At 35.5% G+C, this 18,114-nt stretch overlaps 1 protein-coding gene across 2 annotated transcripts in view; it reads left to right on the forward strand.

Moving 5' to 3' along the window:
- GULP1 (GULP PTB domain containing engulfment adaptor 1) overlaps positions 1-18,114 on the forward strand; it is an 803,315-nt gene that overhangs the window by 126,966 nt on the left and 658,235 nt on the right. The gene's annotated exons all lie outside the window — the stretch shown is intronic.

The raw sequence follows: 18,114 nt of genomic DNA on the forward strand, positions 1-18,114 counted from the left end.
TGCGGATGCCATAGAACTTAATAGGAGTCTGAAAACACAGAAAGTTTATGTTCGATGCTTCAAGAGAATGAAGTATATTACATAATAAAAGTAAATTAAAAACTCTATTAAAATTGTATACCCTTTCTAAATCAAATAATATTATGGCTCCACATTTCGTGCACTAGTAGATATAGGGATAAAAATGAAAGACAATACTACTTATGGATTATTCTACAAATTTGTCTCTCATTACAAAGCAAGGGGACAATATTTCTACAAATTTGTTGTAAAGTTTTGCCCCAAACTTGTCGCACTAATAGATATAGAGATAAAAATGAAATGAATATGCAACATATTATAGCTAACTTTCTTAATATTTTTTGTGAAAAATCTATGTGCACCATGTTTAAGCCATGTAATACAAGTCCCACTCTCCACTTCGCCCCAAATTTGATGCAACACTTTTCGCACCAATTATGATGCAAACTCCTAAACAACCCACACACTAGGGAATTTTTCCACCACTTTGGATTGGAATATGCATAATCACATGATTTATGACATCAGCCAATCTGATGTCATAAATATACATTTTAAACTATCACTAACGAATCAAAATGCTCGATACATGTGTCATTGATCACTCGTCAGAACTTGTGCCATTTGTTACATTGTGTATTATACTAAGTATGTATATGTGAATTTAGAATTAAAGATAAACATTGATGCTGACATTAGGACACACAGTGTAATATTTTAGACAAGGATTTTAAAATTTGAATTGTTGTTTGATTAAATATAATCTTAAGGTGATAAGGGATAGCCCACCTAACATTAAACTGTCATGATTTAGATACAGCATACATTAAAATCACAAGGAGGTTAGAAGAACAAAGAAGAAGGCACCACCATAGTGCACAATCAATAGCATATAAACGCAGTCAGCGGCAAGTATTGCTATACTTACAGGATTCAAGACACTTGAGAAGTGTCACTAATGCCTGCTGGACTCTTGCAAGTCATCCAGACAACTTATTCCAGATAGACTGTACTTCAGCAAACTGTGGATACGATATTCCACTAATAGAACAAACTACCCAAGTTGATACCTTGCAGGTGTAAAAGCAACACAAAGTCGCCTGAGGCAATAATAGCAGCCGTATGTAACATGTCCTTAGTGGTATATAAAAACAGAAGTTGTGGATAAAGGTCTATGTAGCGTATAAAAGACTTTATTTTAAAAAACAATCACAACGTTTCTCGGTCTGGCACGACCGTTTTCATCAAGTGTTATATCATGCTATTTTCAGTGTATTTCTTCCTTCTCTTGAATTTCTTTTTCAGTAATAAATTACATCTTATATGCCAGCCCATTTTATAACACCTGTGAAGGGGTGATTTTTAAACCTAGATTGCAATCAGGAGGGGTTACACAGATACAGAGAGAAAACTGTCCCAGCTCTTAAAATATCCATTGATTGCAAATAAATACATAGGATACCCTGATTACATGTTATATTTGCAATTATTCCTGCACAGAATAATAATACATTTGCACTATATACATATAGTGGTATAAATAAACACAGAGATATGAAAGACAACATTGTTTAGAACAAAAAAAGGAATTTAGGGACATGTAAATATGTTTGCAAAAGATTTGTGACATAACACACACACACACAAACACACACACACACATATATATATATATATATATATATATATATATATATATACACAGTATGTGCAAAGATATATGTACAAATTCTAGCATTAATAATCATTTATAAAAAAAAAAAACATGAGATAAAAGCATATCATGACTTCCAGAAATACAAATACACATTAATTGATGTAAAAGTATCATATAACAGATTTTTTTGTATAACAAATCAATATAAAAATAACTTTCTATGAGATATTGTTTGTTGAGGTATAAATGTAGCTATTTCTTGGACATTAACAGTATAAAAAATTAGCTTTAGGGAAATGTGCTTGTTCATGGACTGTAATGAAATGGTATAAATAAAGTTGGGAAAAATCAGAATAACCGCAACATCGATGACTGTTTGTTAACAACAGTCCGATGCTCTTCACACCGTACTTGACACGCGTGTTTTTGACGGCTTTTTTTTATAAATAAGGGTATCGTATTCAAATCCGCATCAGCGATGTCTGGCGAGCGTATTGACGTACTGAGCATGTGCACAAGCGAACAGACTATACGTATACTTGTCTGTAATTGGCTGATGTCTGTCACATGATACAGGGGGCCGGAAAATGGGAGAAAGAATAAATTTGTCAGAAAAATAATCTTCTGCTTATTTGAAATTTAGAGTAGGTGTTAAATCATTGTATTTTTATTATGCACTTGTTAATTATACAATTCTACTACATTGAGTGGTCCCATGCTTTCTGCTGTTTGATTGTGATTTAATTTTATATTTGCTACAATCCTGCACTCACAATATGAATACAATTAAAAATAATACAGATTCACTTGTGTGTATCATTAATTATTTAGTTTTAGGTAAAATTTCCCTTCTTCAGACAATCCCAATACAATACAGGACCAATGTCCACAAATGTCTTTGTAAACCATTGTGATAAGTCTGAAATATGCCAGAAACACATCCATTTGTGCATGTAGTGTTGACAAAAAAATATGCATATATATTTTTTTTTCCCTGAAGAAACGTGCACAGACCTAAATGTAGTGAATAAATTACAGGTACAATAAAAAATAGTATGTATGTAGATATACATCATATACATACATGATTATAAATAGGTATAGAAATAAACACACATACGCAAACACATACACACACACACACACACACACACACATATATATATATATATATATATAGTATCTCACAAACGAAAGTACACCCCTCCCATTTTTGTAAATATTTTATTATATATTTTCATTTGACAACACTGAAGAAATGACACTTTGCTACAATGTAAAGTAGTGAGTGTACAGCCTGCATAACAGTGTAAATTTGCTGCCCCCTCAAAATATCTCAACACACAGCCATTAATGTCTAAACTGTTGGCAACAAAAGTGAGTACATCCCTAAGTGGAAATGTCCAAATTGGGCGCAAAGTGTCAATATTTTGTGTGGCCACTATTATTTTCCAGCACTGCCTTAACCCTCTTGGGCATGGAGTTCAACAGAGCTTCACAGTTTGCCACTGGAGTCCTCTTCCATTCCTCCATGATGACATCACGGAGCTGGTGGATGTTAGAGACATGATGCTCAATAGTGTTTAGGTCTGGACACATGCTTGGCCAGTCCATCACCTTTACCCTCAGCTTCTTAAGTAAGGCAGTGGTCGTCTTTGAGGTGTGTTTGGGGTCGTTATCATGTTGGAATACTGCCCTGCAGCCCAGTCTACAAATGGAGGGTATCATGCTCTGCTTCAGTATGTCACAGAACATGTTGACATTTATGGTTCCCTCAATGAACTGTAGCTCCCCAGTACCGGCAGTACTCATGCAGGCCCAGACCATGACACTCCCACCACCATGCTTGACGGTAGGCAAGACACACTTGTCTTTGTACTCCTCACCTGGTTGCTGCCACACATACTTGACACCATCTGAACCAAATAAGTTTATCTTGGTTTCATCAGACCACAGGACATGGTTCCAGTAATCCATGTCCTTAATCTGCTTGTCTTCAGCAAACTGTTTGTGGGCTCTTTTTGTGCATCATCTTTAAAAGAGGCTTCCTTCTGGGACGACAGCCATGCAGACCAATTTAAAGCAGTGTGCGGCGTATGGTCTGAGCACTGACAGGCTGACTCCCGACGCCCATCAACCTCTGCAGCAATGCTGGCAGCACTCATACGTTTATTTCCCAAAGACAACCTCTGGATATGATGCTGAGCACGTGCACTCAACTTCTTTGGTCGACCATGGCGAGGCCTGTTCTGAGTGGAACCTGTCCTGTGAAACCACTGTGTGGTCTTGCCCACCGTGCTGCAGCTCACTGTCAGGGTCTTGGCAATCTTCTTATAGCCTCCTAGGCCATCTTTATGTAGTGCAACAATTCTTTTTTTTCAGATCCTCAGAGAGTTTTTTGCCATGAGATGCCATGTTGAACTTCCAGTGACCAGTATAAGAGAGTGTGAGAGCGATAACACCAAATTTAACACACCTGCTCTGCATTCACACCTGAGACCTGGTAACACTAATGAGTAACATGACACCGGGGAGGGAAAATGGTTAATTGGGCCCAATTTGGACATTTCCTCTTTGGGGTGTACTCACTTTTGTTGTCAATGGTTTAGACATTAATGGCTGTGTGTTAAGTTATTTTGAGGGGACAGCAAATTTACACTGTTATACAGGCTGTACACTCACTACTTTACATTGTAGCAAAGTCTAATTTCTTCATTGTTGTCACATGAAAAGATATATTAAAATATTTACGAAAATGTGAGGGGTGTACTTACTTTTGTGAGATACTGTGTGTATATATATATATATATATATATATATATATATATATATATATATATGAAAATCTATTTATAAATACTTAGAACATATTCGCCTTTGTTCAGAACATTGGAATGTGAAATATGTCTATATATGTGTACATGTGTATTTATATGTTTCTATGTGTATGTATGTCTGTAAATACTTATATAAACATACACATAAATAAATACATATGTTTACATTTTTAGAGATGTACTGTATATGCATGTATATTTATGTTAAAGCCCTTTGCCTGCCTCAAGGTCAATTTATAATTTGACGGGCGGACATGATTCGCTGTAGCAAATCATGTCTGCCTGTCATCACTAAATGCTGACAGCAAACGCTGTTGGCATTTACCATTCCAGAAGAATTTAGAGCTAGAAACTTCGGGGGTAGAAAGCAGCATCCGCTGCTTATTAAATATACCCCCTCAAATCTTTAAACCTTAATAACTTTTGTGTGCAATATTTTTGGTAATCATTTTTATTAGATGGTGTTATTATGAGTGTAACTGTACTTGTAATGTGTTTTGTGACACTTTTTTGTTTTGCGAAATAGTCAACCCGACGCGTGTTAGCTTTAATTGCGCTCAAGCGATCATGTTTACTTTCAACTTGTAAAACCTGATGCATGCAAACAGGTGCAACAAATCCCTTTTCGCTCATGCTCAACAGTTAGCGCACCGCTCTATATCTAATCTAGCCCTGAATATTTACGGTCCCTTTAGTGGAATAGTGTCATTATACACAACCCATTTTTATTCTAAAGGGCACACAATGTAGCCAATTAATAGGAACCACAAAATTATAGTTAAAACAACAGTTGAAACTGTTGTAACATTTGTTTAAGCATCTGTTCTATTAAAATAGATACATTAACACCAAGAAAAACTGGTTATAAATGCAGCAGCTTACTTTTATTGAACACACAAATGACATAGCAATTAAACATTTGTACAAAAACGCCAAGGTCCTTTCACAGCCAGGAAATATGTAATTTCTTTCAACCGATTTATTATCGGCTGTATTGTGTCTAATCTCCCTGTTTCTGCGCAAGCCTTCAGACTCGCCAGAAATATGAGTTAAGAAGCAGCGGTCTAAAGACTGCTGCTACTTAACTAGTCCACATCCTCTGAGGCTGCGGACAGCAATCAACCCGATCGGATATGATCGGGTTGATTGACACCCCCTGCTAGCGGCCGATTGGCTGCAAATCTGCAGGGGGCGGCATTGCACAAGCAGTTCACCAGAACTGCTTGTGCAATGTTAAATGCCAACAGCGTATGCTGTCGGCATTCAGCGAGGTCGAGTGAACATGATCGCTGTAGCGTTTCATGTCCGTCTGACAGATAGTAAATCCGCCCCATTGTTTGTTGTCTAGGAGAATATGGTCTGTCACTTTAAGGCTAGACAAAACATTAGACCTTGTGCATATTTAACCATATAGGTTGTATGGCATGCAATTTATGGATGCACCTTTTATCGTGTTAATTTTTTTGAACAGTTTCCTCATTTTCTAAAAGGTGACACATAGTCAATGTGATATAGTGTCTTACATAGTAATATTTCTACATATGAGCAAATCTCTTTTTCACTGCTGTTGCACACTCGGGTTCTCTCTTTTTTTCCTTTTTTTTTAATTTTCAAAGCTTTATTTAAAACTCAAAGTAAGTATACATGCATTAAATGTAGATACAAAGAATACACAATATACTCTCATGAATACATATTGTAATAAACAATATCAACTTTATTTTCTTGCTCTTATTTCTAAGCATATAAGTCTGATGTCAATAAATTCCATTACCTCAAAATACATCAATCAAATCCAAGAAATATCTCTCATGCAGTAAATCCGGAAGGAGGAAAAAATGGAGGAAGAAACTCTCTCTCACTCTCAAGTCCTCCTGTTCCCTTCTAACCTCAACATATCAACCCTTACAAGGATCACCCAAAACCCTCTTGAAAGTCTAAAATGATATTATGGAGTCTTCTCCTCCTGCTATATCCCAAGGCTCCCATATATAGTAATATAGATCTGATTGTAATTTAGTATTATAGACATATGCCTCCATTGTTTTTAAAATATTTGAGCAGATCTAATATGCTTTTTCAGGAGCATGGAGTCTGTTGTTTCCAACTCATGGCTAGGGATAGTTTAGTGGCCATCAAAATCTATATTAATAAATGTTGTTTATGTTTAGGAATTTTCTTGAGATGCAGGTGTAATAAAGTTAGTAATGGGTGAGATTGACTATGAGATGAAATCTATAGAAAAGTGTCTGAATCTTGGACCATAAAGGTCTAATCTTAGGACAATTCCACCATATATGAAGTTGATCGTCAATGTGACCACACCCTCTCCATCAAATTGATGAGGTAGTCAGGACTATTTTATGGAACTCAGAATCTCTAATATTCAGCATGAGCATGCAATGAATACACTGTACATGCTTCTATGGTAACTATTGTAGGCGGGCTCATACCTTTCCTGACTAGGCATGTACAAATAAATTGTTGTATACCTTGAGTGTGGTGATAAATGCAGCAACTTACATCTACTTGTGAAGCTGAGCACTGCAGTCATTTTTTAATTCTAAATTTATGAGAAATTTCATATTTTTTCTCATCAAATTCAAGCATTTTTAATATGTATGCTGTTAACAAGATTTTCTTAATCAGCTTACAATGTATAAAAATAAAATAATGACTGGTTGTTATAACACAGCCATGTATGTTATTCCTACACAGTTAGTTTTTTCTGATTCATGATGCACATTGTCACGGGAGACCAGCACTCTATACTGTTGTTTTATTGGGATCATTTCAATTTTAATCTTCTGATTGTGATAACCCAAACATGCGCAATCTTCAGGTCCTCTGTGATATTTTAATTTAAATTCAACTAACAAATTTTACAGAATCTCAGTCTTACTAATAGTTTCTTTCCATGCTTTCATAAGCTTTATCTCGTCTGTTGTTTCAGGTAGTTTATAGTTTGTGTTTCTACTGCAGTCTCATATTATTCTCATATTATTCTCATATATATTCCCTGATGTTGGTTTTGGTTTCCACACTGCTCATTATATCATTATATTTTATACATTTACGACAAGCGTACAAGTTGCACTTGTACTTGTGTTTAGATTGAAAAACAATGAATCACAGTGGGGCTCAGGTTTTAAGCCTTAGCTAGCAAAAACTGTAATTGAATCTTAAATATACATTATTTTCACTGGGTATTTATTATAGCTGCAAAAGTCAGCAGGGTGATATTATTACTGAACATTATACACTGTATATTCTCTAGTTTATAGGTTTAAAGCAAACCTTAGTTTCAGGGATTTGCAAAAATACAAATAGAGAAAAGTGAGAGAGCCAAAGTATATTTATTAGTTTAACATAATACTTAGATTAATAGATTCTTGTGAGGTTGTAAAGATCAGATCAAAGTCAAAATTCACTGAGCATCACTTTACCTATATTTTACAGTGTGCTATTAACATCTACAGTTGTGTGAGGCACAGAATAAACATTATCTCACACATTAAAGGCAAACTGTTAGCAATGTGCTATCAAATTTAAACTTAACACCACAACTCGGACACATAATTGCAAAATAGTTTATGTATGTTTTTTAACTGTAAAATATTTGCTTATCTGTTTAGTTAAGGTTGTGTTGTCTCACTGGGTAGACTTGTTGGTGATATACTCACCCTGGACTTAATAACTTCTTCAGACCAAGACAGGTTAAAAAGAGTCTGAGTCTGTTTATTGATTACACACTGCAGTATGGAGAGAAACAATACAAAGTTTTTCTCTGGGGGGGTGGTCAGTCCCCTTCCCAGGTATTTATACATTTCACATCTTGGCTATTTAATTTATGATTGGCTAGCTAAAGAAATGAAAGGGTTTTTCTTTAACAAATATGGTTACAACATAAGTAAATAACAGTTCTACACATCAGAATTGTAGGTTTTACTGTGTTTGACCATATATCAAGAAAAAAGGCAAAGGTCAGGGTTGAGCTAGTGTCTACTTTTTATGAGGCATTCCCTATATTTACAAAGAGTTGTGTACATACATTCATATATTTGGCCTATCAAGATAACCAGGAACTTAAGTGTTTACTGATACTAGCTGGAATGCAAGGATAGAAAAAGATTAGATTTAGAAAAAATAAACAGACATACACTCAGAACTAGCTACATTTTATAGCCTCATTAAACCAGACTGGCCTCTCCTGACTAATAATGCCTGCATACAAATTAACCCATTCAAACCTCACAAGGCACTGCAAAAAAACAGAGACAGATATTGCTTATTATTTTCAACAGAGTGAAAGGTGGGTCCAGGGGCTGGATGTGAGTGTTCCTGTGGGTTTTAAAGGTGTGGTCTTGATTTTACATCTACACTTAGGGGTCCATTTATTAATAGTTGAGCTGACATGATTTGCTGTAGCTTATCATGTCTCCTCGACCTCGCTCAAAGCCGACAGCATGAGTTGTCGACATTTAACACTGCACAAGCATTTCACAGGGGCTATCAATCATCCCGATCCGCTGCTTAATAAATGGTGCCCTCTGGCTCAGCATGCTGAATCCATAAATTCTTCATAACTCTTGTGACTTATCTTTTCTTGTGGTTGTGCCTTATTATTGCAAAAATTACAAGTTTTGTCTAATTTTGTTTATCTTTTTTTATTTCACTTTGTTATCAGCTCACTTTTTGTATATTGTTAGCATGCACTGCTTGATATAGTAAGGTTTTTTCGGTTTCATTAGTTTTGTAATGGTTTTAAGGTTTTTATTATGCCATGACAGTATACTTCACATTGGCACTTGTTCTATGTGCTAAGATAGATGTGACTCCTTTGACTAAAATGAAGAGTGACTTGCAACTCATGGCTATGATGTGAGTAAAAATCTCTTTGAACTGCACAATTTTTAAGTTGACAATTTTTTACATGATGTATTACTTTCAGAAATGGGTCCTTTTGAACATTAGCATGTTGCAGGCATGTGGTTGATGAAAATCAGAGATCCAAAGAGCTGTACTTAAGGGGACATTAAACACTAAATAAATCATTGCTTGAATGATGTATTCTGTGCAAAGATAAGCCTGATAATAATTTGTACTTGTATTTTTAAAAATTATCAGCTAGATTACGAGTTTTGCATTATGGCTCATAACGCTGCTTTTTCACTACCGCTGCTATTACTACTGCACCTTTCAAAACCGCACCTTTCCCTTTTTCAATGGGACTTCCATAGCGCCGGTATTACAAGTTTGCCTGTCCGACCAAAAAGTGAGCAGTACAGCTAATGAGGCCGAATGATCAAATGTCTGTTGGACCTGATCCGACAGTGCGGATCAGGTCCGACAGACATTGCTGAATGCAGAGAGCAATACGCTCTCTGTATTCAGCATTGCACCAGCAGCTCACAAGGAGACATGGTGAGGTCATATCCTACCTGGAGGTACTCTACCCCTTAGCCACTGCATTGCAAGCTGCTTGGCATAATCAGGAACCTCCAAATTAAACCGATCTTTGTATTTAAACTCTTGTTATGCCTACAGTAGAATATTCTATGGGTCCACAAACTAATGCAGCTGTTGCAGGGAAAGAATCAACTTCATCTGAATGTATTAGGGCTTCAAATGAAACACTGGTTCGTAAAGCTGTTCTTCAGATATTCAAACAGGCTTTGAGCATCCGGAGTGCGCTCTTTGGAGGGGGCATCTGTCATGAACCAAGCTTTCAGACTAAAATGAAAAAGAAGAGGTCTGGGAAGCAGTGGCTCTGTGCTTACTACTCTTCTTGTGTGTAGAGCCACAGATAGTTCTAGCAGTTTCAGAATTTCAAATGCAATAGCATGCAACTTAAAAGATCTGCCAGTTATTCAGTTATTACCAGTAGAAATACTTTATCTTTGAACTTGCTGCCTGTTTACAAGTTTGTTTCCTGCCTTGTGCAAAATCCTGCACTTCAGTTATTACCAGGCGAAATACTTTTTACCTTTTGAAGCAGCATCTCTGTTTACTTGTTTATTATTTTCCACTCCTGGCATATGTGGACATAACATACCTGAATAGTACATATTTAAAATACTCTGCAAGTATATGCTCATTCAAAGTGTTTTGTTATTTAAATAAATCTGTTATCTTTTCAATGTATATGGCTTCTACTAATCTTTTAAAGCAACTGCTCCAGCAATGAGGCTCTCACAAAATATCAAGAGTCAGAACATGACACAATGTCTGTAATAGAGCTGTGTCTGCACTTCCATGTTTAGCATGAATTGGAAAGTCCCCAATATTTAGTTACAGAGAACAAAATAAATAATGAAAGTATATTGCAAAAATATAAAAGTTGTTTTAATACATGTCATTAAACAATTTATATTAATATCTTGCAGTGTTTAATGTCCATTTAATTCCTAAAACGTTCTCCTGAAGCCCAGATACTATTATTTGAGCATGAGAGGATGCCCCATTTTTATAAAAGACAATCTCTAGTCAGATCACATTCACAAACACATATGCACTCATTCCAGTGTTTCTTACTACAAGCAAATCAATGGTTTCATACAATTATATATGATTACAAATATATGGTCCATTTTCCTTTTTATGCTCATTGACTTTCAAATACTACAAGACTGAAAAATACAAACACATACTGAATATACAGTACATGGCCAAAAGTATGTGGAAATCCCTACTTATTATTGACTTTGGGTATTTTAGCCACTCCCACTGTTAATCTCTATAGACAAACACTGACAGTACAATGGGTCATACTGAAGAGCTCAGTGACTTTAAATCTTGCACAATTATAGGATGCCACCTTTGCCAAACGTTTTTCCCTGACCTGGCCAGAAGATTTGAAGTCATGTGCATGATATATATTTCTTCCTCTTAGTTATGTAATTACAGCAGTTGTTTTATATGTGTTTATATATAAAAAGGAAAACAAAAAAAACCCTATATATATATATATATATATATATATATATATATATATATATATATATATATTTGAATTCAATTGTTGCAATTTACATATATTAAAGCAGCTAAATTCTTTACCACAATTATGTGACAGACAGAAAGACAGACCGATAGATAGATAGATAGAAAGATAGATAGCAGTAACAGACTTACTTAACACAGGGCCCTGCTGCAATATATATATGCAAGAATGAACTGCACTGATAAAAGACTCCCCTGAATTAGGATTGTACATGTACACATTCTGCACAGGCCTATATATAGACTGGCTTCTATTGGATCTCCAACCCTTGGACCCTGGTGAAACTACACCAGCTGCACCAATGTTATTTATGTCCCAGATAGATAGATAGATAGATAGATAGATAGATAGATAGATAGATAGATTCAGTGTAAAAAAATATTATTTAAAAGTTAAAAAGCAAAAAAATAAGCTCCACAGTTAAATAAGGTTAATTATTGTATAACAGTTTTGCTTAGGTGTTTATTTTTTAAAGCCATATTTTTTGATGTTTGATTGTGAAAACCTTTAATTTTCTTTGGCTTTAAATTTCTTAAAGGTAGATTTAGAGTTTGGCGTTAGGCTTCAAAAGCAGCCTTAAGGGATCCTAACGCTGCTTTTTACCGCCCGCTGGTATTTAGAGTCAGCCAGGAAAGGGTCTACCGCTCACTTTCTTTCTGCGACTCCAGGCTACTGCAGATCCCCTTACTACGTCAATTGCGTATCCTATCATTTCTATGGGTTTTGCCTAACGCTGGTATTTGGAGTCTTGGAAGAACTGAGCGGTAGAGCATCTGCCGACAAGACTCCTTCCGCCAAAAAAAGTCAGTAGTTAAGAGCTTTATGGGCTAACGCAGGAATATAAAGCTCCTAAATACTGTTCTATAAAGTACACTATCACCTATAAACTACCTATGTACCCCTAAACCGAGCCCCACATCGCCAACCCTCTAATAAAATTTTTTAACCCCTAATCTGCCGACTGGACACCGCCGCCACCTACATTATCCCTATGAACCCCTAATCTGCTGCCCCTAACATCGCCGACACCTATATTATATTTATTAACCCCTAATATGCCCCCCAACATCGCCGCTACCTTACCTACAATTATTAACCCCTAATCTGCTGACCGGACCTCGCCGCCACTATCATAAATGTATTAACCCCTAAACCGCCGCATTCCCACCTTGCAAACACTATAATAAATTTTATTAACCCCTAATCTGCCCCCCTAACATCGCCGCCACCTACCTACAATTATTAACCCCTAATCTCCCACCCGCAACGTCACCGCTACTATAATAAAGTTATTAACCCCTAAACCTAACTCTAACCCTAACCCTAACACCCCCCTAACTTAAATATAATTTTAATTAAACTAAATAATATTCCTATAATTAAATTATTCCTATTTAAAACTAAATAATTACAGAGAAAATAAACCCTAAGATAGCTGCAATATAACTAATAGTTACATTGTAGTTATTTTAGGATTTATATTTATTTTACAGGCAACTTTGTATTTATTTTAACTAGGTACAATAGCTATTAAATAGTTAATAACTATTTAATAGCTACCTAGTTAAAATAAGTACAAAATTACCTATAAAATAAATCCTAACCTAAGTAACAAATACACCTAACACTACACTATCATTAAATTAATTAAATTAATTAACTACAATTAGCTAAACTAAAATACAATTAAATAAACTAATCTATAATACAAAAAAAACACTAAATTACAAAAAATAAAAAAATATTACAAGAAGTTTAAACTAATTACACCTAATCTAAGCCCCCTAATAAAATAAAAAATCCCCACAAAAATAAAAAAATGCCCTACCCTAATCTAAATTACAAAAGTAATCGGCTATTTTACCAGCCCTTAAAAGGGCTTTTTGTGGGGCATTGCCCCAAAGTAATCAGCTCTTTTACCTGAAAATAAAAATATAATACCCCCGCCAAAATTACAGCCCACCACCCACATTCTATCAGCCAATCGGAATTAAGGTAGGAAAAATCTGATTGGCTGATGCAATCAGCCAATCAGATTGAAGTTCAATCCGATTGACTGATGCAATCAGCCAATCGTATTGAGCTTGCATTCTATTGGCTGATTGGAACAGCCAATAGAATTGCGAGCTCAATACGATTGGCTGATTGGGTAGGGTAGGTCATTTTTTATTTTAGGGGAATTTTTTATTTTATAAGGGGGATTAGATTAGATGTAATTAGTTTAAAAAATTTGTAATTATTTAATGTTTTTCTGTAATTTAGTGTTTGTTTTTTTCTGTAATTTAGATAATTGTATTTAATTGTATTTAATTGTAGTTAGTTTAGGGAATTTATTTAATTATAGTGTAGTGTTAGGTATAATTGTAACTTATGTTAGGTTTATTTTACAGGTAAATTTGTCTTTATTTTAACTAGGTAGCTATTAAATAGTTAATAACGATTTAATAACTATTCTACCTAGTTAAAATAAATACAAACTTGCCTGTAAAATAAAAATAAACCCTGATATAGCTACAATGTAATTATTAGTTATATTGTAGCTAGCTTAGGGTTTATTTTATAGGTAAGTATTTAGTTTTAAATAGGAATAATTTAGTTAATTGTAGTAATTTTATTTAGATTATTTTAAATTATATTTAAGTTAGGGGGGTGTTAGGGTTAGACTTAGGTTTAGGGGTTAATACATTTAATATAGTTGCGGCGACATTGGGGGCAGCAGATTAGGGGTTAATAAATGTAGGTAGGTGTTGGCGATGTTAGGGAGGCAGATTAGGGGTTAATAATATTTAAATAATGTTTGCAAGGCGGGAGTGCTGTGGTTTAGGGGTTAATATATTTATTGAAACTGCGGCGATGTCCGGTCCGCAGATTAGGGATTAAAAAATGTATTTAAGTGTTTGCGATGTGGGGGGGGGGGGCTTGGTTTAGGGGTTAATAGGTAGCTTATGGGTGTTAGTGTACTTTTAAGCACTTTAGTTAAGAGTTTTATGTTAGCCCATAAAACTCTTAACTACTGACTTTTAAATGCGGTAGGAGTCTTGACAGGAGAGGGTGTACCGCTCACTTTTTCCAAGACTCATAATACCAGCGTTAGGAAAATCCCATTGAAAAGATAGGATATGCATTTGACGTAAGGGGATTTGCGGTATGCTCGAGTCGCGGAAAAAAAGTGAGCGGTACACCTGTACCTGCGAGACTCGTAATATCAGCGGGCTTTAAAAAGCAGCGTTGGGACCTCTCAACGCTGCTTTTTAAGGCTAACGCAAGACTCATAATCTAGTCCATAGTTAGTAAGTATTAGTTACATTAAAATTGGTATTTCCCCTACCTGTTCAAAAAACTAGTCATAGACCCAGAGGCAAATTCCGGAATATGCTACCCTACCCTCGACAATTTGTCAATACTTGAACTTTATATGTTTTATTTGTTGATTTTGATGTATTTGTTTTTTAGTGCTGTCTCGGTCTCGTTCTGCACTCCCACTCCAGAAAATATTAAATACACATATCAAATATGTATACATCTTGTGATTACACCACTACCACGCATAATATGGCTAGTCCGCAGATTTGTTCCCAAGCTAACAACAAAATAAACATCTACCCTGTCAATGCAAAAGGTGTGAATATACCCAGTAAAAGATCAATAGCCACAAGAGATTTTCATAAACATAAGGCTGATCTGGTGTTTCTTCAAGAGACCCATTTCAGAAAAGGTAAAGAACCCTCAAACTTTTACATGTACATATGGCATGTGCTACTAGGCATCACATAATGCAAACAAGAAACATGGGGTAGGCATATTAATAAAAAAATATATTCCCTTTATGGAACTACAAACCATTAAAGACAAAGAAGGCAGGTATATTTTTTTAATAGGTCTGCTATACAATAGACCCGTAACCTTCATATCTATATACGCACCTAATACGGCACAGCACGCCTTTATGAATAAAATTTCTAATTATGTATTAGATCATGAAAAAGGTGTACTTATTATGTGCAGGGATCTCAATGTAGCATTGAACCCGGACATGGATTGTTCTTCACACCATTCTTTGACCCCTTTATCACAAATTGCAAAAATTAATTCCCATTTTAAATGAATAGTTGCACAGGATGTTTGGAGATCCTTACACCCTCACCTTAGGGATTACTCGCTTTACTCATACCCCCATGGGGTATATACTAGAATCGATTATATAGTCTCAGATGTAGGCGGCCTATAACTTTTTAACTTTGCAAAAATTATGCAAATAACGTGGCCAGACCATGCCTCAATCATTAGCTCTCTATCCTGGCCATCAAAACTTGTGAAAAACTATATTTGGAAATTAGATAAATACTTATTAACAGACCAACATATTACTTTAAAAATATCAAATGCAATAACTGAATATTTTCAACTTAAGGCCAGCCCTGACACCTCCCCACAGATCTTGTGGGAAGCCCATAAGAGTCTTATTAGAGGTTAATTAATAGCAGTAAAGGCTCATATCAATAAAACTAAAAGGGAATTCACCACATCGATACAATATTGAAAGATTAGAATCGAAACACAAACATTCCCTATCAAATAAAGACCTATTGAATGAACTAACATGTGAAAGACAAAAACTTACATCCCACTTAGCTAAAGAACACAAACGACAAATCTTTTACACACAACAAAAATATTATGAAGGACATAATTAGTCTGGGCGCTTACTGGCTAGATACCTCAAACACAAAGCGCAAAACAAATTGCATTTACCTTCTAAAAGTATTTTCAGAAAATATATAACATTAAGACTACAAACAGCAACCAGACAGAAAATACTATGACACGATCACAACTTATAGATACCTATCCGAAAAACTTAAAATTGAAACGTATATCTACAACTCAAAAAGATAGATTGGAGGACCCCATTACACTAGAGGAATTAAAATTAGCTATAAAAGACCTACCAACGGGGAAGTCCCCTGGACCGGATGGCTTTGGCAATAAATACTACTCCACATTCCAAGAAATTTTAACTCCACACATCCTAAAATATTTTCAATCCATAGATACATCCAAAGCTTTTTCTTCTAGAGCCCTAGAAGCCCATATAGTACTTTTACCAAAACCTAATAAATCACCTGACCTACCCTCAAATTACCACACTATTTCACTATTGAACACTGATGTCAAACTATATGCGAGAATATTGTCCCACAGACTTAACAAATTTTATCTGATATTGTTCATTTAGATCAAGTCAGCTTCATCCTTGGAAGGGAGGCTAAAGACAACAGGGTCAGGGCCTTAAATCTGATTTAATATGTGCAAGCTAATAACATACCATCAAATCTTTTGTCAACAGATGCGGAGAAGGTTTTTGACCCATTGCCTGGGATTTCCTAAAAGCCACCCTGACACATATGGGCCTAGCCCACAAATAATAGAATTTTCTCCCTATATTCCCAACCCAATGCACGAATACTAATAAACGAGACACTCTCCCCACCTTTTACTATAACCAGTGGGACCCGTCAAGGGTGCCCACTGTCCCCTCTATTGTTTGCCTGTGTCATAGAGATCCTAGCTGTTAAAATTAGAAAAACCCCACAAATAACCGGAGTTAATATAGGCCCCCAGAAATACATCATTTCTCTTTTCTCAGGTGGCATGCCTTTTTCTCTTACGAATCCTGAATAATCGATCCCACAATTATTGTCAGAATTTGATTTGTTCCAAAAATTATCTATTTTTTCTATTAATATGACTAAATAAGAAACATTAAATATAAACCTGAATGACTCTTCCCTAGCCAATACTAAAAATGTCACCCCATTCACATGGTGCACACACTCCTTAAGCTATTTAGGTGTAAAACTTACCCCAAGGATTGATACAAAATTTGAGTTAAACTACATTCCAATTAAACACACTTTCATTGGGGACCTCTAATCATGGCGATCAAAAAAACTATCATGGCTATGGCGTATTGAAGTCATCAAGAAGAATGTATTTCCTAGAATAATCTATTTCCTTCAAACATTACCAATCCCTCTACCTAGATCTTATCTTCCCTCAATACAAAAGGCATTTAGCAATTTTATATGGCACAAAAAACCACCAAGGATAAATAAACACATAATACAGTCACCCAAGATACAAGGAGGATTGGGGGTACCAAACCTTGCACTATATCGACAAGCTATCTTCCTGCAGAGGATAGTTGACTGGAATATTCATTTTAGCCATAAACCCTGGGTACCACTGGAACACCTAATTTTAGATAAACCACACTTAGGACGGCTATGTTAGGGTAAACATGACATGCTCAAGACGTCAACATATAGCAACCCTCTGATTCATGAGACATTCCAAATGTGGGAGAAATCCATGAAAACTTCCCACTTTGTTTCTTCTATCCCTTCCCCATTGACTTCTCTGATTGAGAATGAGGAATTCACGATTAGATCTTTCTTGACTCACTCTGTGATAAACTCAACCAATAGAGACTTTATAATACACTAACTGACCAACAATGAATCTTTGCTCTCACAAAAGAATTGATAGATACGGGTCATGAATGTTTCACAAATTGGTTTACATATAGACAAAAT

The sequence above is a fragment of the Bombina bombina genome, chromosome 1, assembly GCF_027579735.1.
Source record: "Bombina bombina isolate aBomBom1 chromosome 1, aBomBom1.pri, whole genome shotgun sequence".
Lineage (NCBI taxonomy): Eukaryota > Metazoa > Chordata > Amphibia > Anura > Bombinatoridae > Bombina > Bombina bombina.